Raw genomic sequence first — 24,179 nt, forward strand, 5'->3', positions numbered from 1 at the left:
GCATCGTTTATTTGTTCATGGAATGTATGTTGGGCCTGGCATCGTTTGTTGCCCATCCCTAATTACCCTTAAAATGAAAGGCTTGTTGGCCATTTTAGAGGGCAGTTGAGACTCAACCCCATTGGTGTGGTCTGGAGTCACATATAGGCCAGACTAAGTAAGGACGGCCAATTTCCTTCCCTGAAGGACATATGCAAACCATTCGGGACTTTATGGCAATCAACCTTAGTCTTGTGGTTACTATTAACTGAGATTACCTTTTAATTCCAGATTTATTGATTGAATTTAAATTCCACTAAGTACTGTGGTAAGATTTGAACTGCTGCCCACAGAGTATTAGTCTGGGTGTGGATTACTGCTCCACTGACATTAACTGAGATAAATGAAGAACATTTTGAAAATCACAGGATCTAACTGAGCTTCTGACATGGATCTTAAACTTAAAACTGGTCTCTTGTGTTTGATTAGGTAAAAAGTAGAGAGAGGAAATTTAATGTGGAGTTGTTGGCTGTGTGAAGATGTCTGAGATTATTTACCAAACAAATATTATGAACTTAATTGGCAAAAACTCTCATTTAACCCCTGCATCCATTGTACATTGCATGATATGGCACGTTACATCAGATAAACATTGTCAAGACTGGACTACGCCAAATACAAAACAAAGAATTAAATACAAAAGAGACAGAGAGAGAGTTCACATACTGTATTCCTCACCCTTAATTCAGCTCCTCATTTGGTCTGCAGGAAGAGTTTAACCTGAAGGCAATGGATGCTGATCAGAGGTTGTAGTCAGAAGCTGGGAAATTCAGATTCTGCCTGGTCAGATCCACAAACAGTGTGTCCCCAGTCACTGGGACTCCTTGTAGCAATGTAACATCCCAGAGGCACCTCATTTAAATGCTAAAGAGATCGGAAGTGCTCAGGCACTGATGACAACAGATTTCCAGTAAATACTTTCCAGAGAAATGCAATCAAATTTCCCTTCACTGCAAGGGAAGAGACCTATCAAGACTCTTATTTCTCAATCAATGCAAACTAAAATAACATTCCCTCCTCCTCTTTTCCCTAGGCCACTTTGTATAACTGTGCTTTGATTCATCAATAAAATAAACTGCCTCTCTTTATAATTTGTTCAAAGGATATGGGGAGGGGTGTGACTGGCATTTATTGCCCATGCCTAATTGCCCTTGAACTGAGTGTCTTGCTCGGGCCATTTCAGAGAGAAGTCAAGGATCTTTGCTGTGGGTCTGGAGTCACTGGAGGGAGGTGATGGCCTAGTGGTATTATCGTTAGACTGCAAATCCAGAAACTCAGCTCATGTTCTTGGGACCTGGCAGATGGCGGAATTTGAATTCCATATAAAATATGTGGAATTAAGAATCTACTGATGACCATGAATCTATTGTCCATTGTTGGAAAAACCCATCCGGTTCACTAATGTCCTTCAGTGAAGGAAATCTACCATCCTTACCTGGTCTGGCCTACATGTGACTCCAGATGCAAATCAATGTGGTTGACTCTCAACTGTCCTCTGAAATGGCCCAGCAAGCCACTCAGTTGTACCAATCACTACAAAGTCTCCTTAAGGGCAACTAGGGACGAGCAATAGAATGCTGGCCAGCCAGCGACACTCACATCCTACAAATTAATAAAATAAACCATGTAGGTCAGACCAGGTGAGGACGGCAGATTCTTTCTCTAAACGATATTAGTGAACCAGATGGGTTTTTACGTCAGTGCATCAGCAAGGGCAGATTAAAATTCCAGATTTTATTTTTGAAGTTATGAAAGAGTTGAAGTATTGAACACATGTTCCCAGACTATGTTGTCAGCCTCTCAAATACTAGCCCGATACCACCAGCATCTCCCAGTGCAACATCTGTTTCACAAATTAAGGTCATTTATAACAAACCCGATCACAGACGTTTTATGGTGCTGAAGGAGGCCATTCAGCCCTACTGCCAATCTTGTGCTTTCCTCCATACCCCTGCACATATTCATATCCAAATAATCATCCAATATCCTCTTCAATGCCTCAACTGAGCCTGCACCCACCACATTTCCAGGCAGTGCATTCCAGATCCAGACTACTCGCTGAGTGATACAAGTCTTTTCTCACAATGTCATTCCTCCTTTCGCTCATCACAATAAATTTAGGCAAGGCAGTTTAAATCTGTAGCCCAATTAATAAATTAACAAGACGCCTCATGACAAATTGCCCTGCTCACCAGGGTCATCGTGACAAATAAAACAAAAATCGAAAAGCCAAAACAAAACGAAGAGAGGGAACCAGATGAAAATATCGTGAGTGGGGAAAATAATGAACCTCAGACCCTGTGGTGCCTACCAATTGTGAGAAACTTCGAGGGTACCAGTGGACACTGCAAGCTCCCTCACTAGGGCTGTTGATAATGGTCCTGGTGATGTCCCTTGGACTAGCAATCCAAAAACTGCAGGCTATAGGTTCAAGTCTCACCACGGCAGATGGATTCAATTTGAATTCTATTAAAATCTGGAATTAAAAGCAATTCTAATGGTGACCATGTAACTATTGTTCTAAAAACATGTGTGGTTCACTGATATCCTTCAGGGAAGGAAATCTGCTGACCTTACCTGGTCTGGCCTAAATGTGACTCCAGACTAACAGCAATGTGGGTGGTTCTCAACTGACATCTGGGAGTTTAGGAGGCATGGGCCATAAATCCCTACAGTGTAGAACAAATCCACACGAACCCTCCAAAGAGCATCCCACCAAGACCCACACGCCTACCCTAATCCCTGTAACCCTGCACTCCCCATGGTTAACCCACCCAGCCTGCACATCTTTGGACTGTAGGAAGAAACCAGAGCACGCCCACACAGACATGGGGAGAACATGCAGGCTTCAGACAGTCAGTCAGCTGAGGGTGGGATCAAACCCAGGTCCCTGGCTCTATGAGGCAGCAGTGCTAACCACCGAGCCACCATGTTGACCCTGTCCCCAAACCTGACACCTGCATTGCCTGAACAAATAAAGAGGAGAAAATCAAAAACAGCTTTGACAGCATGTCTCGATTTTTCCAGCAATGTTCAGGTTCTGTACCACCAAGTAAAAAGACACAGGAAATGATAGGAGGATGTGATGGCCTAGTGGTATTATTACTGGACTGTTAATCCAGAGACCCACATAATGTTCTGGGGACTTGGGTTCAAATCCAGACTGTGACAGTTGGTGGAATTTTAATTCAATTTTTAAAAAATCTGGAATTAGGAATCTAATGATGACCGTGAATCCATTGCTGATTGTTGGGAAAAACTCATCAGATTCAATAATGGCCGTTTAGGGAAGGAAACTACCATCCTTATCTGGTCTGGCCTACATGTGACTCCAGACCCACAGCAATGTGGTTGACTCTGAACTGCCCTCTGGGGTGGGCAATACATGCTGCCTGGCCAGCAACACCCTCATCCCATTAATGAATAATAATTTTAAAAAATTGTTGAGCTTTTTTGAGAAACCCTGTGCTAAGGTGGAGGTCCCCCTCTGCCCTACTAAGCCTTCATTGCCAATTCAGAGTTGATTTTCTGCACACAAAATGCAGCCTACCTTACCTCCGCCAACCCAGAGTCAGCTTGGATTAAAACGGCTGCTTGTCCCTGTGAATATTTGCATCAAAAGAATCAAAAGTGAAGTCCCTAACAAACTCTTTAAACAAACATGGAGAATGTTGGAGAAACTCAGCATCCGTGGAGAGACAGCAGAGTGAACATTTCAAATTCGCTGTGATTCTTTTGCTTTTAACATTGTAAGCGGCTAGATCATGGCAGCAGGTAAGCTTTGGGTGCAGGAGGTAGTGTCCCTGGCTCTGGGTAGGAAGATCAGGGTTCAAAGGCCCACCTTGGGATTTGAGGGCCACAGAGTGTCGTAACACATTCAAATAGTTTGGGATCCAACCTGACATCCCACTGTACCCCATCCCTCTCCTTCCATCCACACGGAAACTCCCCTGGGCTGGGAACTGAAGCCTGTGGGCTCCTCTTCCTTTTAGGTGACAGGACTCCATTCTGACCCGATATGGCCCATGAAAATTCTGCTGCACTCTAATTCAGAGAGGCCGACATTTCTACACAGTAGGCAGCCAAAGGCAAGCAGGGCTTGTCACAAACCAAAACAGAAATTGCTGGAGAAACTTAACAAATCCAACAGAGAGAGAAAGCAGAGTTTTTGTTTTAAGCCCAGTGATGCTGGCATTCACTGTTCTTTGTTTTATTCAAGCATTCCTGCTGTCGTGTGTGTGTGTGTGTGTGTGAGCGTGTGTGTGAGTGTGCATGTGCGTGTGTGTGTTTGTGTGAGTCTGTGTGTGTGTGTCTGGTGTGTGTGTGAGTGCGTGTGTGAGTGAGTGTGTGTGGTGTGTGTGTGTAACTGTGTGTGTGTGTGTGTGAGAGTGAGTGTGTGTGCGTGTGTGGTCTGTGTGTGTGTGTGCGAATGAGTGTGTGTGTGTGTGTGTGTGTCTGGTGTGTATGAATGTGTGTATGAGTGTGTGTGTGTGTGTGAATGAGTGTGAGAGTAAGTGATTTTGAGTGTGTATGTGTGAGTGAGACAGTGAGTGTGTGACCACGTGAGTGAACGTAAGTGAGAGAGTGTCTGCTTGTGTGAGTGTGTGAGGGAGAGAGTGAGAGAGTGTGTGTGTGTGTGTGTGAGTGTGTGTGTGTGTGTGTGCGCGCGTGTGTGTGTGTGCGTGTGCATGTGCGTGTGCGCGTGTGCGTGTGTGTGTGTGTGCGCGTGTGCGTGTGTGTGTGCGTGCGTGTGTGTGTGTGTGCGCGTGTGTGTGTGTGTGTTTGTGTGCGTGTGTGTGTGTGCGTGTGTGTGTGTGTGTGTGTGCGCGCGCGCATGTGTGTGGACTGTTGATGAAAACAGGGCTGTTCATTTAATGAGTTTAGGTAATGGCCTGTATTTAAATACACGCTCAAAGGCACTCACACTTGCTTTCTTTTGATGGTTGCACATTCCAACACATAATGCAGCCTCAAATCCACCACACCAGTCCAGCTCCATAGGTGCACATGAAAAAACAGCAGCTTCATCCTCAGCAATGCTTGTGTCAGAGACATGTTTAAAAACAATGTGCTCGACAAACAAAGGCCAGCACTGGAAGTAGAAAGGGTACCATAACACTTTAGCCTACAGACTCTTCACCAGACTGACTCAACATCTCCTGTCATCAGAGAAATGTGGAACCAGGCCATTCAGCCCCTCAATCACAGTCTGTCCACTCAGAGAGATCTTTAGTGATCTATATAGCTCAACTCCAACTACCTGCCTTGACTGAATAACATTGGCTGGTCAAAAAAAAGTATCGATTTAACACAAGTATTTATTTCATAGAATCACAGAATAGTCATGGTGCAGATGGAGGCTATTTGGCCCATGATATCTGTGCTAGCTCTCTGAATGAGCATTTCACTTAGTGCCAATCTCTCATCTTCTCATAACACTACACATTCTTCCACTTCACACCTAATTGCCCAGAGGGCAGTTAAGAGACAACCACATTGCTGTGGGTCTGGAGTCACATATAGGCCCGACCAGGTAAGGATGGCAGTTTCCTTCCCTAAAGGACATTAGTGAACCACATGGGGTTTTCTGACAATTGACAATGGATTCATGGTCATCATTAGATGGTCATCTTAATTCCAGATTTTTTATTGAATTCTGTATTGCTTTCTGAATTATACCCTTTAGTTTACTTTGTCCTTCTATTGTCGTTCTATCAAAGGTAATCATTTTCCTGCAGTGAACTTCATCTACCATATGCCTGTCCATTCCACCAACTTGTCTGTGTCCTTTTGCAGTTCTACACTGTCCTCTTCACAGTTTACAAACCTCTCCAGTTTTGTACATTTTGAAATGAAAGAGTCTGTAAAAGACAATGTGCTTCACCGAAGGGTAAAACCTTTTAAAACAAACCACATAATGAGGAAGCAGGAGAGATGCCCAAAGTTTGGTCAGAGAGGCAAAGTTTTCATGAGTGTCTCAAAGGAGGATGGGGTGGGGTTAGGCAGAGATCAGGAGAGAGACGTTTATGGAATCACTTCTGGAGGTGGGGGCCTTGACAGCTCCATGTATGACTGCCAACAGCGGAGCAATTAAAAGTTGGGGATGCTCAATGGGCCCCAGTATTGGGAGAACTCAGGGTTTGGAGGGGTTAGGACACAGATGGAATTTGAAAACAATGATGTGTGTGTTAAAACTGAGGCATCGCCAGGCTGGAAGCCAAGGTAGTTCAGTGAAGAGGTTGGGACATGCTTGAGTTTATATAATTGAATGTAAAATCTGCAGCTTTTTCTGGGCGAGTTCCACATTTCTACGCCTCTTATAGTGAAGAATTGTTTCCGAATTTCTCTCCTGAATGATTTGATTCTGAGTCTAAGGATATGTCCTTCCAGACATAAAATGTAAAAATGCTTCTTTCTGTCTATCCTAATAAGTCCTTTGTTCAATATTATAAACAGCAATCAAACTTAACCTTCTATATGCATAATAGACACTTACTTAATCTCAAATGCAATTTAACACTAAAACTGTCTTTCCAGACACTGTTCCATTTCCCATTGCAGCATTTGCCATGTTATTTGTTAATCTCCCCAGACTATATTTTGCAAATTCCCAAGATTATTGGAAATGAAAACTCTGGAACTGTTTATCGTTTCCACCTTCAGGATGAGGATTTGTGATTATAGGATGGGCCACTCTCCTGGAAGCAGTACCGACTGTTCTCATGTTACAGACCACACGGAAAATCGCTTACTTCGCGCACATCAGACACAGAAAAGGACCAACGCTTTCATTATAACAGCTGACCATTTCAAAAGAGGGACTCAGGACTCAGGAGAGGGGTAATGTCTTCACTCAGAGGGAAGCGAATCTTTGGAAATGTCTATCCTGAAGGATTGGCGAAGCTCAGTCTTGAGCAAGTTTAACGTGAAGGTTGAATAGAGTTCTGCATAGCAATGATATAAAAGGGAAAACTTAAATGGAAGTGGATGAATCGCAGAGGTATGATGGTGCAGAAGCAGGCTATTGGACCCACCATGTCTTTACCAGCTCTAGTTTCTAGTCCATCCCTATTGTCTACTGCCAGTCTCCTGCCTTCCCCTGCACGCCACTTCTATCGAAAGAAAATGGTCAGCCATCATCGTATTGATGCAGAGGAGGCTCGATGGGCTGAATGGCCTACTCCAGCTCCATTGTTCCTATTTTCCTGTATGACAACTGCCCATGTAACCTGCAGAGAGTCAGTCAGCATTGAGCAGCAGCAGTAGTGTCCCTCTCTCTATCTCTGGGCCAAAAGGTCTGGGTTCAAGTCCTGCCTGTCACAACATTGTATTATGTTCAGGTTGATTAAAAAGTAACTAAAATACCTCACCTGCCTCCCAAGATTTCTTAATTAAACAGTACATTATCACCCGGAAAGCTGTGAAGACGTTGGACAGAATTGTGCAGAAGCAGTTTCCAAGAATGATTTCAGGAATGAGAAAGAAGGGACCATATTTTTAAGTTGAGAGGAGAACGATTTAAAAGGGTCCTGATTTAAAAGGGCAGTTTTTTCATGCAGGGAGTGGTTCGTGTGTGGAATGAACTGCCAGAGGAAGTGGTAGATGCAGGTACAGCTACAACATTTAAAAGACGTTTGGATAGTTATATGAATAGAAAAGGTTTAGAGGGATATGGGCCTAACGCAGGCAAGTGGGACTAGTTTAGTTTGGGAAACTTGGTCAGCATGGATGAGTTGGACCGAAGTGTCTGTTTCCTTCCTGTATGACTCTATGACCGTAAGTTGGGAATGTTCTTCTGGGAGACAAGAAGACTGAGAGGAGATTTAATACAGAGTTTCAAAATGATAGATACAGAGAAGCTGTTCCTGCTTGTAAAAGAAACAAAAACAAGAGGGCAGATTTAAAGTGATGTGCAAATGAAGAAAGCGTGATGTGAGAGAAAAATGTTCCCTCACAGTGAATAGTTCGGGTCTGGAATGCACTGCCTGGAAATGTGGTGGAGACAGGTTCAACTGAGGCATTGAAGAGGGTATTGGATGGTTATTTGGATAGAAATAGTGTGTAAGGATATGGGGACAAGGCAGCAGATTGGCAGTAGGTAATTATGCTTGTTTGAAGAGCCAGTGCAGGCATGATGGGCTGAATAGCCTCCTTGTGCATCATTACAATTCCATGATTCTGTGGACAAATAAAAGGAAAGAACTTCCATTCATATAGCACCTGTCACCAGCTCAAGGCACCTCAAAGTACTTTACAACCAATGACATTATTAAAGTGTCTTTGCTGCAGTAATAAATGGAAACTTGACAGCCAATTTGTGCACAGCAAGCTCCCAAAGAAGAGTTATGAGATAGTAACCCCGGACTATCTGTTTTAGTGAGACTGGCCTGCTCTTCTTCCTAACAGCTCCACCTGAGAGAACAGAGGCCTGGATTGATGGGTTTAACATCCGAGCTCCAGGCAGTGCTGTGCTGTCTCCAAATGATGGGGCAATGAGTGTTTATGTTAACCTTTTCAAACAGTTGCTCTTTCAGGGGATGTGGGTGTCACTGACAAGACCAGCATTTGTTCCTCATCCCTAGTTACCCCCTGAACTGGGTGCCTTGCTTCACAGGTGTAGTTAAGAGTCAGGCATGTTGCTGTGGGTCTGGAGTCACATGTAGGCCATGTGAGGTAAGGAGAGCTGATTTCCTTCCCTGAAGGACTTTAGTGAACTGGATATTGTATCAACAGATGAGAGTTATCACAGTCACCATTCCAGATTTATTCTCCGAATTGGGATATTCCGCCATCTGTGGTGGTGGGGTTTGAACTCATGAGCGTAGGCCTCTGGATTACCAGTCTACGCTTGCTCGGCCCAAGCTTTTGGTTCATTACCTGCTGTTGTTGGGGGGGGGGTTGTGGGTTCCCATTACCTTGCACTCTCAGGAGCAGGATAAGGAGTCACGTCACCCATCTCCTCCAGCTAGGATGGGCATTGAGCCTGTATCGCTGGGATTATTCTGAGCCGCAATCTTCTAAAACTTATATATCATATTTACATCCATAGGTAGCAAATATGAGCCTGCCAAGCCCGCTCCGCCCATTCAACATGATCATTCAACTCATCCCAAAAGATACAATAACCCTTTTTGGAAGGAAAGGACTTTTAAAATAAATATCAGGGTGTTAAGAATCAGCTGAGCATAGCTTCTGATTGTGGTGATTGACTGTCACTTTAAAAGTATCTGTAGTCTGGACAATACAAACAAGTTATTCTGTTTGGGAAAAAGGGTATATTTATTTAGCTTTCATCTATTATCATTGTCTACAGTATTTCCTAACGTCCTAATTTCTTCCAGCTCAGCCCCATCGTTATTTAATAGTCCATTATTATAAAGGTGCATGTTGGAAAATCTACTCCTCTTAATTACTGTTGGAAGTGACAGCTCTCTATAACTGCTGTTTCATCCTCAGCATCATAATAGATCCTTACTCCACAAGTACGTCTCACAGCTCAACACAACATATGGCTCTTCCAACTCCTTCTGTCATAATTTACATGATAATCAATCACGAGTAATTTGATCCAGCAGACAGTGCGCTTCAATAGTCAGTTATGTGTCCATCTGTACCAGATTGCAGTGTTATCAGAACACCTATATCTCTACTTCCCCACTTCTCAGAGACTGCATTCAGAAAATATCTTCGGTTAAATATACAGCAGAACTATTTCCTCATGCTGGGAGTTCAGAACTAGCAGGAACATCCTTAAAGTTAGAGCCCAGTTGTTCAGGGATGCTGCAGCAAGTATTTCTTTTATGATATTGGCTCCCCAGGTTACTACTATCCTATAAAGTCAAGATTACAGCCGCATGTACCATCTGGGATGACATGGGTAGATTCACTGCCAACGATTTTTCTCATTGATACACGCATCAGTTACTGACACCATGTGGGGAAATATGTCCAGACCATGTCTTCAGCAAGGGAGTGGCTCAAACTCAATAAACAGTAATGCTTTATTGTATTTTACGTGCACAGAACATAGAACAGTACAGCACAGAAACAGACCCTTCAGCTCCTGCCCACATGCCATTCTAAACTAATACAAACTGCCTGCACGTGGTCGGTATTGCCCTAATCTGCCTGTTCATGTGTCTGTCAAAATGCCTTTTACACATTACTGCTTCTATCACCTCCCCTGACAGCACGTTCTCGGCATGTACCACCTTTTGTGTAAAAGAAATTGCCTTGCACATCTTCTGTAAACATTCCCCCTCTCAACTTAAACATATGTCCTCTAGTATTTGACATTTCCACCCTTGGGAAAGAGACTCTGACTATCCACCCTATCCATGGTCTCTCATAAAATTTACATACTTCTATCAGGTCGCCCCCTCAGCCTTTCATGATAGCTGAAACACTCCAATCCAGGTAAAATCCTGCTAAACATCTGCTGTACCCTCTCCAAAGTCTCCACATCCTTCCTACAGTGCAGCGACCAGAACTGTGCACAGTAACCCACGTGTGGCATGACCGAAGTCTGATACAACTGCAACAACGATTTGCCAAATTGTATACTCATTCCTCTGACCGATGAATGTAAGCATGCCTTACACCTTCTTTACTACCTTGTTCACTTGTGTTGCCACTTTCAGGGAGTTATGGACTTGCACCCCAGGGTCCCTCTGTATATCAATGTTCCTGAGGGTCCTGCCATTTACTGAGTACTTTCCTCTTGCATCTAACCTCCCAAGATGCATCACCTGACACTTGTTGGATTAAACTCTACCTGCCAATGTCTGCCCAACCTTCCATCTATATCCTGCTGCATCCCTTAGTAACCTTTCTCACCATCTTCATCTCCACTAATTTTCGCATCATCCAGAAACTTACTATTCAGACCACCTACGTTTTCATCCAAGTCATTTACATGTATTACAAACAACAGAGATCCCAGCACTGATCCTTGAGGAACATTACTGGTCACAGACCTCCAGTCAGAAAAACACCCCTCCCCAATTACCCACTGTCTTCTATGACCAACTCAATTTTAATCCAATTTACCAACTCACCATGGATCCCACGTGACTTAATCTTCTGGACCTTGTCAAATGCTTAAGTAAAGTCCATGTAGTCAATATCCACTGCCCTACCCTCAACAGTCATCTTTGTCACTTCCTCAAAAAGGCTTAATCAAATTTGTGAGAGATGACCTCCCTTGCACAGTCATAATAAGTCCCTGATAAGTACATTTTTCTTCAAATGCAAGTAATTCCTGTCCCTAACAATCTTCTCCAATAATTTCACTACCACTAAAGTGAGGCTCACCAGCCTATGATTTCCCAGATCATCCCTGTTGCCTTTCTTAAACAAAAGAATAACATTGGCTATTCTTCAGTCTTCTGGAACCTCATGTGTAACTTAAAGAGGATAGAAAGGTCTCTGTCAAGGCCCCAGCAATCTCTTCTTTTGCCTCCTTCAGTATCCTGGGACAGATCCCATCAGGCCCTAGGGATTTATCTACCTCAATGTTTTCAAGACACTTAATACCTTCTTCTTGTTAATATAAACATGTCCCAGAATATCAACATACACCTTCCTAAGCTTATCATCACCATTCATGTCCTTCTCCTCGGTGAGTACTGATGTGAAGTACTCATTAAGGACCTCAACCACTTGCTCTGGTTCCATGCATAAATCCCTACTTTGTCCTTGAATGGACCTACTCTTTCCCTGGTTACCTGAAGTCACCTGATGAAGGAGCAGAGCTCTGAAAGCTTGTGATTTCAAATAAACTGTTGGACTAGAACCTGGTGCCGTGTGACTTCTGAGAGGGGAATGGCCACAAGGTCTCCTGCACTGCCTGCCCACACTTACTTATCTTCCTGGTGGTCACCCAACTCTTCTCTGTCAGCGTAGCCCTTACCGATGATATGACCAACTCATTAAACATACTATCCATGACATTCTCAACCTCACGGGTGCTCCATAGTGAGTCCATTCACAGCTCTAGGTGCTCTGTATGGCCAATCAGGTGCTGCCGCAGAACACACTTCCTGTATATGTAGTCACTATGGAGACTGTGAAGTGTCCCTGATTTCCCACATATTACCAAACGAGCATTCTACGGGGACAAGTTCTCCTGCCATTTTGAGCCTCATCGACTACAGACAATAACCTCGGAACCTATTACACAACCTTACCTACTACTCGCCAACAATCAGATTTCTCACTCTCGGTCTCTATTCCTGACAAACTACAACGACAAAAGTAAGTACTTTACACTCTATTGCCCTCCTGACACCACTCACACAGTCTCTAGTCCTGGTTCCTGGTGGTACAGGTTGAAAGAAAGAGGTGGAAGTCTAAGAGAAAAGTTGGGAGGAGATTCCTTTACTCTGGCGGCGTTGGCAATCAGGAACTCACTGCCTGAAATGGTGTTTGAGTCAGAAACTTTGTGAGATTTAAACAGTGCTTGGACGTACACTTGACTTGCCTTTGCCAAAAGCCAGAAAATGGGCTTAGTGCAGTCAGATCTCTACAGTCTAGCACAAGCACAATGGATCAAATGGCTTCCTTTGGTGCTACAAATGTTTATGAGTCGATGACTACATGAGGTTTGGGTCGCCAGTCCTAATGCCTCCTTCCTTAGCACAGAATCCATTTGTGAATCGTGTACGTGTGATGGTCTCACAGCAACCAATATGGTGCTACGTAAATGCAGGTGGGAGGATGCAGCGAATGACAGTGGTTGGCAGTAACGTCAACAGACTACAATCCTGAGGCTCAAGCTAATGGTGTGGTGACAGGGGTTCAATATCTGTCCCAGTAGCTCCGTGGAATTTGACCTCATTGAGTAAATGTGGGACTGAAATGCAGTCGTAGAAACGGTGGCCACTGCTTGTCAACAGAAAACCCATCCAGTTCAGTCAGGAAGGGAAGCTGCCATCATTAACTGGTGTGACTCCAGGCCCACAGCAAGAATGAGAGGAGCTATTGACAACCTCTCACAGGGCAGCTTCAGTTAAAGGTTTTGATTTATTTATTGTCTTTGTCTAAATACAGTGAAAAGTGCTATACAATTATGCGACTCTTCAGCACCATCTTAAAATACAGAAAAATAAACCAAAACATAGAAGATAAAGGCTGAAAAATGACGAAATAAAGTGTCTAGCTTTACTTATGTGGCTCATACAAAATACCTAGCAAGCCTCATCCCCTTAGCTGGAGAAATGTTGCTCTGTCAAACCAATGATATAAAGGCACATTCATACTCCAAGGTCACATTGAGAATGGTGGTTGGCACTCCAACTGGCAGATGGTAAAGTGGTAATGAATCTATTACCGTCCCTTATGCCTCCCCTAAACGCATCTTTTGTTTCTTGTTCCATTCAGAAACAGAAAATAGGAGCAGGACTAGGCCATTCAGCCCTTCAAGCCTACTCCACCATTCAATATGATCATGGCTGATCATCCAACTCAGTCCCCTGTTCCCACTTTCTCCCCCTTACTCTTTGATCCCTTTGTGGTGATCGGTTAGCTCAGCTGGTTACAGCGTGGTGCTAATAATGCCAAGGTCATGGGTTCAATCCCCATACTGACCAAGTGCATCGAATCCTTGCCTCTGGTTGCATGCTCTGAGCCTGCATTGGAGGCTTGTGGTGCAGTTTCCACTTTAGGGGTGGCACGGTGGCTCAGTGGTTAGCACTGCTGCCTCACAACCTGGGTTTGATTCTACCCTTGGGCAACTGTCTGTGCACAGTTTGCATATTCTCCCCATGTCTGTGTGGGTCTTCTCCCACAGTCCAAAGATGTGCAGGTTAGGTGCATTGGCCATGCTAAATTGCCCACAGTGCTCAGGGATGTGTAGATTAGGTCAGTCACAGGGGAATGGGTCTGGGTGGGATGGTCTGAGGTTTGGTGTGGACATGTTGGGCCGAAGGGCCTGTTTCCACACTGTAGGGATTCTATGACTTAACCCTAAGAATTATATCTAACTACTTCTTGAAAATGTTCAATGTTTTGGCCTTGTCTCTCAATGGCAGAGAATTCCACAAGCTCACCACTCTCTGGGTGAAGAAATTGCTCCTTACTTCATCTCTTGCATCTCACTTACTTGTCCCTTTGACCTTGGACAATGTAATTTCACCTATAACTCAGAGGCCCACATGAATTTAAATCAGTTAAATTTAAATTTAACTAACATATTTGAAATAGGAACCTAGCCACCTGGTTCACTAATGCCCTTTAGAGAAGGAAATCTGCCACTCTTATCTGGTCTGGCCTGTAAGTGAATCCAGACTCACAGCAATGTGGTTGATTTTCAAAATGCCCCCTGAAAAGACCCAGCAAGCCACTCGGGTTCAAGGGCAATTAGGGATGGGAAACAAATGGTGGTGCTTACAGCGAAGTCCATGTCCCATGAACAAATAGATAAAGGAAGATAAATCAGCCAGCTTAGAAAGTCTGTCCCTCAATATGCTCTTTCTGTTTCACAGTTCTTTCAGAAGCGTGTACTGTGCTTTCAGACTGACATGGGATTGGATAGGTGACTTATTGGGAACACAGTTCTGTGCTGTGAGGGTTGGGGGTGCAGAGACGCGTTGAGCTGGGCATCGTGGGGAATGTTACAGAGTCATTGAGACGTACAGCACGGAAACAAACCCTTTTGTCCAACTCGTCCATGCCGACCAGATATCCTAAATTAATCCAGTCCTATTTGCCAATATTTAGCTCGAGTACCTCTAGACCTTTACTACTCATAAACCCATCCAGATGTTAGAAATTAGTCTCCACGATCAAGCGGGTAGCAGAAGACCCCTCGGAAACAAAAATAAAACAAACCCACCATCTCAAACTTTGGGCAAACTGCACTTGAAGTAAAGCAATCATTTTACTTTAAATTTAATTCCGTGAGGAAAAGAAGAGCAGATTCTTAGCTTTTTATTAAATGCAATTGGAATGCGTCCAATTCACCTCCTGGTCCAGTTAGGAAAACTTATTCTGAATAGTTTCCATATGTGGAGAGCTAACTGAATGGATACCCTGAGCGGTATTTACAACTTATGTAACCTCTTCTTATAATTGCTATTTTAAAATTGCCCACGCTGTATCTGTCTTGAGTGAACTGCAATTGTGTGCCTCAGATTCTCAGATATCTAAACATGCATTCCTCGATGTTACTCACATACCGTGCAAACGTTCCCCACTCCAGAAATGCAGAAGGGAGACTTCCATTCTGTTTTTAAAAGCGGCTTCAGAAGACAGCTAACTTTTGCCTGTTGTTTCTTTTATCCTTACTTCCACTGGCTCCCTTGCTCCCCAGAACGTCCCTGAGCTGTGTGCAATGCTCCCACTCTACCCTCGAGGGTTGGGAAGGGAATGAACAGAAGGTAAAAGCCTAGATGGAAAACACACACTTTCTAAAAATAAATTGCCACCATTTTTGGAAATACAACTCTTTTCTTTTCTCTCTCAAAACATTTCCACTCAAATGATGAATAGCATTCTGACAACATCACAGCCCTTAAAGACTTGACCCCGCTGTGGTAAATATAACTGAGCTCATTCTTCTCCTCTGCTGCCTTGTCGTTAATGTAAATAAAACCAGAGGGAACACTGGCTAAAATCCATTCAGCTTGACATCACCCTCCTCCTTAAATGGAAAGCTTTTGACAGAGGTGACCATTACTCAAGGCATTTGTTTCTGAATGAGATGACCTTATGGAAAGCAGGAGGTTTTCGGGCCACGCTGCATAATACAGGGTAGCCTGATAGGAACCAACTTTGTATCAGCCAAAGGACATTGAGGGAGGTGGGTGAGGGGTGCAGTGTTGAGGGCATGGAAGGAGGAGGGTGAGATGGAGGGACGGGTGATGGGGGAGAAGTAGGATGGGGAGGGGGGAGCAGGGAGTGAGAGGAGGGGTAGGGGATGGGGTAGTGGGAGAGGGCAATGGGGAGAGGGAGGGGGGGGAAGGGTGGAGATGGGGGAATGGGGGGGACGGGGAGGTGGGAGAGGGGACAGAGGGGAGGGGGACAAGGGGAGGGGAAGGAGGGAGGGGAGGGAAGGGTGGAGAAGGACGGAGAGGGTAGGGGGAAAGGGAAGGGGAGGGTTTGTGGGATGCAAAAGTGGGACCCAAGGCATGTGGATTCCACGTTGGTTGGTGTTCCGATTTGCTAGCATCTTGCCAACTCTGGGCGAACTTGGAACACATGAGTTTGGATTGGAAAATGGTCATCCATCAGCTTAGGACTCTTCCCCCCTACAAGGGGCCTTAAGTCCCTCTTTGACTGAGACTTTGTGGTGAGCACTCTCACCTCCAGAGTCACATGGTTCCAGGTTCAAGTCCCAGTCCAGGGCTTGAGCACAAAATCAGGGCTGTCACTCCAGCGCGGTACCCAGGGGAGTGCAGCACTGTCAGAGGTGTTGCCTTTCAAATCAGAAGTATTAAGCAGTGCCTTTCTGGGCCACTGTAAAAGATCCCATGATGCTGATGGACTGCAGCAGTTCAAGAGGGCAGCTCACCACCACCTTCCCAAGGGTAGCGAGGGACATAGAACATAGAACATAGAACAATACAGCACAGTACAGGCCCTTTGGCCCACGATGTTGTGCCAAACTTTTACCCTAAACTTAAGGTCTATCTAACCTCCACACCTACCTTATACTACCATCCATATGCCTGTCTAATAGCCATTTAAATGCCCCTAATGAGGCCGACTCCACTACTCTCTCCGGCAATGCATTCCACGCCCCTTCCACTCTCTGAGTAAAGAACCTACCTCTGAAGTCTCCCTTATATCTACCTCCACTCACTTTAAAACTATGCCCTCTTGTAATAGCTACCTCCACCCCAGGAAAAAGTCTCTGGCTGTACACTGGCAATAAATGTTGGCCCAGCCAATGACATCCACGTCCCATAAATGAATTAAAAGAAAGATTCCAGCATGCCGAGGAGAGATACTCCTAGTGCCTTTGCCTTAATTGATATCAGAAAGGAGGTGATCTGATTGATTGTGGGAGCTTGTCGTGTGCTAATGGGCTGCTGATCCAACAGTGACTCTCCTTGTGTCTTTCCTGCACCAGCCACCACCCCCAGGCTCACAGGCTTCCAAGGTCCCAGAGAAAGCCCAGTATTGCCTCCAAGTGGCATGTGGTGTGGTAGGTTTTCTCACAAAGGCGTCTATACCCAGCACAGCACATAATGCCACCCAAAAATACTTCAAAGGGATACGGTTAGGTTAAATTAAAACAGTTGACAGATGGAGCACAATGTGGGAGAAGTTTGGCAGAAAGAATAGTAAAGCAGGATATTATTTAAAGAGAGAGATTGCGGGACTCAGTGGTATCTTAGCATCCTGGCACATGGATCAAACAAAAAAATGATCATGTCATTGTGGCAAACGATTAGGAAGGCAAACGTAATCTTGGCCTTTATTGTGATGGGGAAATGGGATATAAAGCAAGGATCTCTCACTAGAACTGAACGTAGCATTAGTGAGACTGCAGCCGGAGTACTATCTGCTGTTTGGGTCTCCTCCTTTCAGGAGGGGTATGTTTACACAGGAAACAGTTTAGAAAAGGTTCATGAGGCTGCTTCCTGGGATGACATTGAGCAACTTCAGCTGATGGTCTTTAGGAGTTTAGGAGAATGAGAGGTGATCTCATTGAAACATGTAAGATTCTGAGTGGAGGGACGGACACTATTCAATGCTCCTCTGCTTCACTGCTCAGACCGAACCAAATTACCAATTAATTTGCATTGGTTTCCATTGCAGGGAGTGATGCAGACTCAATGGCATTGCTTACTGCGCATGTAATCCAAAAGCCCCAGGCTGGGGGACATGAGTTCAAACCCCACCATTACATCTGGTGGAACTTACATTTAAGTAACAAATCAGGAATTTGAAAGCCTGGAAAGCATGCCAACTATCAATTTTCATTTTAAAAAAATAGAAAATCATGTTTATTAGTATCCTCTTGTTTCATTAATCCATGGTTGGGCCAGCATTTATTGCCCGTCCTTAATTGCCCAGTTAAGAGGGTCAGCCACATTGCTGTTGCTCTGGAGTGACATGCAGGCAAGAACCCCCCCTTCCCTAAGGGGCATCAGTGAACCCATTAGGTTTGGCCATTTTACAGGGCAGTTTCATTGGTGTGGGACTGGAGTCACATGTAAGCCAGACCGGATAAGGACGATTGACTTTTACCCAAGGGTGGTAGAGGTCCAGTGGTAACATCCCCAGACTAGTAATCCAGAGCTCCAGGTTATCGTTCTGGTGAGATGTGTTTGAATCCCACCACAGCAGAGAGAGGAAGCTTGAACATAATGAAAATCTGGAATTAAAAGTTAACACAGATTCCTATTGGAGGAGGAATTAGAACGAGGCAGATCAGTTTAAAATTAGGCTTCTCCGGTTGAATAGGGAGATAAAGAGGAATTTCTTCCTCTAAAGGAACATTAATATTTGGAATTTTCTCCAGCAAGCAGTGGAGGTTGAATCTTTGAATATATTCAACTAGCCAGAATTTTGATTGACAAGGGAATCAAGGGTTATGGGGGTCAGGCAGGAATGTGGAGTTGAGGAAACAATCAGATCAGCCGTGATCTTATCCAATGGCAGAGCAGGCATGATGGGCTGAATGGCCTACTCCTGCTCTTTTGTCTCTCGTCCTTATTTTCTAAAGTCACCAATCCCTCGATAAAGCAGGCTACCGCCATTACAGAAATATGATGGACATTGTCTTGAAACAACTGAGGCTTTAGAAAAGTGTTGCTTGTCCTCCCCTTCCCCACTTTCAAAGTTGATAAGAAAGGGTTAAGCAAATGAAGCAGACATGTCTTTGATGGAAAATCCCACCACTATTTTCTAAATTTGTTCAGTTGTTTGACCAGGTTACCGATTCGTGGTGAGGCTTTTTGTGGAATTGATGGCATTGTGCCACCAGAGGCTACTTCAGTCAAAATGAGCTTTGGTGGAAAAAATGTTACCAGCATTACCAGCCATAGTTACAAAGAAAACCCAAGACTGATTACATATGCACGGCTACAAGCACTGGCAAGGGATTTAGAGAATTGAAAGTACAGGAATATAGTGGTTAGGTTACTGAGTCACTATCATAGAGCATAGAAGGACCTAAATTCACCATTTTATGTTTCAGGGAGGTTGCTGGGATCAGGGAGTGATTTTAACACAAGTATGAGCATTTTAAGAGTGGTTCTCATTATTATTTCCTGGGGTGCGGGTGTCACTTGTCAGATTAGTAGGTGGTGCACATCTCTAATCACCCTTGGGCTGATTGGATTGCTTGGCCATTTTACAGGGCAGTTTCATTGGTGTGGGACTGGAGTCACATGTAAGCCAGACCAGATAAGGACGATTGACTTTTACCCAAGGGTGGTAGAGGTCCAGTGGTAATATCCCCAGACTGGTAATCCAGAGGTCCAGGTTATCATTCTGGTGAGATGTGTTTGAATCCCATCACAGCAGAGAGAGGAAGCTTGAACATAATGAAAATCTGGAATTAAAAGTTAGCCTCATGGCAACCATTGTTGGATAAACCTAACGGGTTCAGTAATGCCCCTTAGGGAAGGCGGGGGGTCTTGCCTGCATGTCACTCCAGAGCAACAGCAATGTTGCTGACCCTTTTAACTGGGCAATTAAGGACGGGCAATAAATGCTGGCCCAACCATGGATTAATGAAACAAGAGGATACTAATAAACATGATTTTCTATTTTTTAAAAATGAAAATTGATAGTTGGCATGCTTTCCAGGCTTTCAAATTCCTGATTTATTACTTAAATGTAAGTTCCACCAGATGTAATGGTGGGGTTTGAACTCATGTCCCCCAGCCTGGGGCTTTTGGATTACATGCGCAGTAAGCAATGCCATTGAGTCTGCATCACTCCCTGCAATGGAAACCAATGCAAATTAATTGGTACTTCGGTTCGGTCTGAGCAGTGAAGCAGAGGAACATTGAATAGTTGGATATTGTGGGAAGCATGGGTTAGGATTCCGATGGAGGTGGTCCTTTCGGTGGTTTGGAAGTTGGCGGGGAGTCAGCCAGGAACTGGGAGGTTGCAATGAGCCTGGTTCAGCCTCTACCAGTGGCTTGGAGAGGGGGAGAGAGAGAGAGAGAGAGAGAGAGAACGAGGGAGGGGGAGAGAGAGAGAGGGAGAGATAAAGATAGAGAGAGAGAAAGAGAGAGAGATGAAATAAGTCGTCAGGGAACCCTGCCATCACAATCAAAATAATGCCAACTTTGCCAAAAAAATGTCTTTTATTCTGAATTGAGAAATATTGAATGCTCCTGACAAGATCAGCAACAATTGGTGAGTTATGTGGACAAAACAGATGTGGAACTTGTAAAACATCCAACTTGTGCAATCTGACAATGAATCTACAAAATTGCAATAAATCAGACCTTGGAGAACGTTTTTCATCCAAGAAACAAAGTAAAGAAATATGATGGATGATATTCTTGTGTGAATGGAATGGTTTTCTCTTCAAGATAACACCTGTTTTGATATAATGCAGAGGAAACCTGGTGGAATTCCACCAAGCAGGATTTAGACCCGCAAGAATATCTGTATCTGTCAGACAGCACTACCATCTCCAAATCCCCCACCATCAACATCCTGGAGAGTGGGGTTATCATTGATCGGAAACTGAATTAGACTCGTCATAAAAACACAGTGGCTACAAGAGCAGGTCAGAAGCTGGGAATACTGAGGTGAGTAACTCACCTCCTGACTCCTCAAAGCCTGTCTACCATCTGCAAGGCACAAGTCAGGAGTGTGATGGAATACTCCCCACTTGCCTGGATGGGTGCAGCCCTAACAACACTCAAGAAGCTTGACACCATCCAGGATAAAGCAACCCACTTGACTGGCACCTCATCTACAAACATCTACTCCCACCACCATCAACACACCAAAACAGCAGTGTGTACTATCTACAATCATTGAAAGGGTCACAAGCATTCACTTCAGGTTGTTCCTTAATTAGCAATTTTTTTTTGCATAAAGAGTGAGAAAGAAATGAACTGGAAGAAAAGAAATGGCCCAATGTGCTCCCTAATGGAATGCTGCACCGATTTCCAGGATGAGGTTAACCAAAGTAGAGCAGGAGGCTAGAGACAAAGAGCAGAGAACTTTAGAAACTTTAAACTGAGCTGTGAAAGGCCAGACTATACGTAAATACATTGGCCATCTTTTCTTGGCATTGTTCACTGTCCTCCCATTTTCCATTCAGTTTTGATCTCCCGCATTTTAAGATGGAATTGATATCACAAAAACCCTTGATATCTGTGGACACAACTGGCATTTATTTAGCATTTTTAATGCAAACAAATGCAATAGGACCTGAATAGTCTGGTCCCTAGAGCCTGTTCCACCACTCAATAAGATCATGGTTCATCTATTTGAGTTCCACATCTAATTTTGTTTCCAATAACACATTCCCATCAATCTTTGACCTTCCTGCCTCACAAGAAGTGATCTCCCTTTGCTTTAAAAATATCCAGTGGTCCTGCAATCATCGTTTTTTAAGACAAAGGATTCCAAATTTCCACAACTGTCTGAGAGATAACTATTCCTGTCATCTCTGTCCTGAAAGGGAGACACCTAATTTTAAAATACTGCCCCTTAGTTCTGGACTGACCCATAATAGCAAACATCCTTTCCTCATCCACCTTGTTAAGACCATTCAGGACCTTATGCACTTCAATTAAATCACCTCTCACTCATCTAAACTCTGGTGAATAGAAGCCAGCCTGTCCAAACTATCATCACAATTATACCTGCTCATTCCAGATCGAGTAAATCTCCTCTGATGCATGAACATCCTTCCTTAAATAATGGCTCAGTGGTTAGCACAACTAGCTCACAGTGCCAGGGATCTGGGTTCAGTCCCAGCCTTGGACAACTGGTAGTGGGAACTTTGCACATTCTCCCCCTGTATCTGTGTGGGTTTCCTCTGGATGCTCTGGTTTCCTCCCACAGTCCAAAGATGTGCTACGCCTAATTGCCCATAGTGTCTAGGGATGTGTGGTTAGATGGATTAGCCATGGGAAATGCAGGGTTATGGGGACAGAGTGTGACTTTGGTTGGGATGCTCCTCAGAGAATCAGTGTGGGCTTGTTGGGCCAAATGGTCTGTTTCCGCATTGTGGGGACTCTATTAAAAAGAAATAAGGAGATCGAAGCAGCAGAGTATTGAGATGTTGAATTCTCTGGATAACTGAAGCAGAGTCTCCTTATTTTGATGTTCAATTCTCCTTGTAATCAAGGATAGCATCTCAGGAGTCTTCTTAATCACTTGCAGTACCTACAAAGTAACTTTTTGTGCCTCCTACCCCAGAACACTCAGATCCCTCTGAACCTCAGAATTCTGCAGTCACCCTCCATTTAAATCATACTCTACTTTTCTACTCAACCTGCCAAAGTGAATGTAATAGAGTAAGCCATGATTGTAATGAATAGCGGGGGAGGCTCAATGAGTTGAATGGTTGACTCCTTTTTCTTTGTTCCTAACCTGCCAAGGCCTCTCACAGGGCAGCTGTACTGCCTCTGAGTTAATGGGACTGTTATTGCAGTTGGACGTTTGAGCCATTGCCAAATGCTTTCAGGATATCAAGAAGGTGACAGCAAGTACTTTTTGATTCACTTGGCCAATCGTGTTGGAAGTGACCAAGAGGTCTTTGAAGCGAACACTACCAATGTTTTTCACAGCTTCTGACTGACTTTGCTGAGTAATTTGAAAATGTTCTTGTCTTTCTAGTCAGATTTGCAACATGTTGACATGCTGGAGACAGCTGTTATGTGATCTAGCATGACTCTATGGGAAGCAGGCTCGCCTCTGTGTTTGCCGATCGGGAGTGGAAGTCTAAGGTGACACCCGCCCACCACCACCGACGCCCCCCCCCCCCCCCCCCAAGTGACAATGCTGAGGGAGCACTGCATTGCTGAGGCTGATGGATTCTGCATGAGATGGAATACCCCGGCCGTGTCCGCACTTTCAGCTGGCACAAAGAGAAAGTTGCTGCTTTGAATATCACGTCACACTGATCCTTGTGGGATCTTGCTGTGCACGATGTCAGTTGCAGCGGCGACAGCTTGCATACGTACAGCTGTTTATTATCGTCAATTGCCGCAAGGCATTTCACAGGAACTTCAAACAGAATTTGGCACTCGGGCATGTGGAGATGTTAAGGCACAAGACAAAAAAGTTGGTCAAAGCGGTTCAGAGATATTAGGAACTGCCGATGTTGGAGAATCTGAGATAACAAGGTGTAGAGCTGGATGAACACAGCAGGCCAAGCAGCATCAGAGGAGCAGGAAAGCTGATGTTTCGGGCCTAGACCCTTCTTCAGAAAAAAAAATCAAAGAGGTTCAGCTTTGAGGAGGGTGTCAAGGAGGAGCGTGAGAGAGGTGGAGAGGGTTACTGACTCCTTGTGCATACGTGCATGGCTAAAATGGACCCTGACCACAGGGACACCACATACAAAGTTCTGAATAAGGCAGGGGCAAGAACATACCCAATACTGCCCTGATCTTTGTGGCCACCTTTGTGTGTGGCTGCATCAACCTGTGCGTAGACGCTCAGTATGCAAACAGCAAGTGTCACTACATACTGAGGTTCTACCTGCCCCTGCGTGTTGCGAAGGAAGGGACTGGCCTTGTTGCTGCTGGATGCTCCAAGTGTTTGGACCTTTCTGTATCACCTGTCCTTCACGGAGAAATTTGTGAAGAAAAACACCTTCGATCACAAGTCCGTCAGGAAGTGGTCAGCAGGTAGCGTCCGCAAGACCCTACAGGAAAAGGAGAGGGTGGATCCTGTCGCGTTGTTCCCTGAGCAGGCAGTCAAAGTCATTTGGCAGAATGCCTCATCACCAGAACTTTCCAAAAAGCACCAAGATATTGCTTGGCTGGTGGGGAGAGGGGCACTACTTGTGAGATCCTTTTTGTATGTCTGGATGGTCTGCACCACCGCAAGGTGCCCGAAGTGGGAGTGGCATGGTGTCGGGTAGAGACTGTTACACATCTCCTGTTGGAATGTGCCTTTGCAAAGGAAGTCTTGAGAACAGTGCAGCTCCAAGATGCAGGACTCTGTGCTCTTTCAGTCTGTTCCCTGGGACGCATACCGAGCCAAAC

At 44.6% G+C, this 24,179-nt stretch overlaps 1 protein-coding gene and 1 non-coding gene across 2 annotated transcripts in view; one reads left to right on the forward strand and one right to left on the reverse strand.

Annotated features, from left to right (window-relative positions):
• Nucleotides 1-15,386, reverse strand: part of palld (palladin, cytoskeletal associated protein) — a 76,409-nt gene extending 61,023 nt beyond the window's left edge. The window contains exon 1 of the mRNA XM_048595022.1: nucleotides 15,216-15,386. The gene's annotated coding sequence lies outside the window, so the exon portion shown is untranslated. The remainder of the gene's footprint in view (nucleotides 1-15,215) is intronic.
• On the forward strand, nucleotides 13,555-13,628 carry trnai-aau. The gene has a single exon. It is a non-coding gene; the product is annotated as a tRNA-Ile (tRNA).
• Nucleotides 15,387-24,179: the final 8,793 nt, after the last annotated feature.

Source organism: Rhincodon typus, chromosome 3 (assembly GCF_021869965.1).
Source record: "Rhincodon typus isolate 14 chromosome 3, sRhiTyp1.1, whole genome shotgun sequence".
In the NCBI taxonomy this organism is placed as follows: Eukaryota; Metazoa; Chordata; class Chondrichthyes; order Orectolobiformes; family Rhincodontidae; genus Rhincodon; species Rhincodon typus.